Source organism: Fukomys damarensis, unplaced genomic scaffold (assembly GCF_012274545.1).
Source record: "Fukomys damarensis isolate Sample0158 unplaced genomic scaffold, DMR_v1.0_HiC HiC_scaffold_38, whole genome shotgun sequence".
Lineage (NCBI taxonomy): Eukaryota > Metazoa > Chordata > Mammalia > Rodentia > Bathyergidae > Fukomys > Fukomys damarensis.
Window position 1 is genome coordinate 2,112,690 of NW_022900950.1, and position 1,563 is coordinate 2,114,252.

General features: G+C 41.2%; 1 pseudogene; it reads left to right on the forward strand.

Moving 5' to 3' along the window:
* Nucleotides 1-606: 606 nt before the first annotated feature.
* Nucleotides 607-1,180, forward strand: LOC109117873 (annotated as a pseudogene).
* The last annotated feature ends 383 nt before the right edge of the window (nucleotides 1,181-1,563 follow it).

A 1,563-nucleotide genomic window follows, 5' to 3' on the forward strand; every position in this document is an offset into this window, starting at 1 on the left:
CCAGGGAAAGAAGTTCCCACTTGAAACTCCATGATAATATCTCAGCCACACTATTAGAAAAAAAAAAACAATTGATTTTGTAATTCCAATATTTAACAGCAAATATGTTTCTGGTGGGGTTTTCTTCTGTGACATTGCTGAAACCTATTGTTAGTGACACCTCTAGGATTAATTCATCTGTAGCAGTAAATTAAGAAATTATTTTATCTAGTGCTTTGCTAACATCTTGTTGTTCCATAAGATTAAAAGGTAGAGTAATAGCTACTGAGACCTGTGTAATGTATGAAATTCAAGGACCAGCATTATCTGATCATTAAGAATGAAGTGACTTAACATTCTAACAACTAGTTTCAAACTATGCACACTAAGCAGCCCAGAAGACTGGAGTGATGACCAGCCTACAAGATAGCTCCAGCAATTCTCACCCACTGGTATTCACATCCACATGCAGTCCTTCCCGCACTAAATCATGTCTGGCCTGTGACCAACAGAATCTTAGTGAAACATGATACTTCCAAGGCTAGGTCATAAAGACAGGAGAGTTTCTGCCTTATCCTCTCTGAATCACTCAACACTCTGGGGAAAGTTAGCATTTATGTTATGGAAATGCTCCAGCAGATCTGTGGCAAGACCTTGGTAAGAGGGAAATGAAGCTGCCCACCCACAAACAAAACAGAATTGTAAGTCATGTGAGTGAGCTACCTTAAAAGCAGATCCACTCCACAAAGCATCACTGCAGCCAGATCAACTTGGAGCTCTATGCCTCCTACATCTTATCACTTTGTCCGTGGCTTTGAAGATCTTTGCCAAATACTTTCTTTGCCAGTCTCACAAGGAGAGGGCATATGCCATGTGAAGAAACTGATGAAGCTGTAGAACCAGCATGGTGGCCAGATCTCCCTTCAGGATATCAAGAAACCAGACCATGACAACTTGGAAGATGGACTGAATGTGATTGAGTATGCATTACACTTGGAGAAGAGTGTGAATCAAGCACTCCTGGAGCTGCATAAGCTGGACACTGATAAGAATGGCCTCCACGTGTGTGATTTCAACGAGGATGCACTACCTAATGAGCAGGTAAAGTCCATCAAAGAGCTGGGTGACCATGTGACCAACTGGCATGGCAGAGTATCTCTTTGATGAGCACACCCTGGGGGACAGTGCCAATGAGAGCTAACCCTTAGGCTGATGTCCCCACAGCTTGGGGTGACTTTCTAGTCAGCAAGGCAGCCTATGCATGTCAGGGTTGCCTTTACTTTTTCTATAAATTGTACTACAATATCTACTTAAGCTTTTTAATTTTTAATTCTTGCAAATAAAAAAATTTTATTATTCCTCCCAATCCCCCTTAAAAAAAAGCAGATCTTCCAACTCCAGGCAGTCTTTAAATGACAGCAACTGGCCTGCCATATCAACTGCTACCTTATGAGGGACACCAGAGCTAGAACTGCCCAACTAGGCATTCCAATTTCCTAATCCAGAAAAATAGGTGGGAGGCTGATAATGGTAGTACTAAGCCATTTTCATTTTATATTAATTCATTACATGGTAATATGTAAC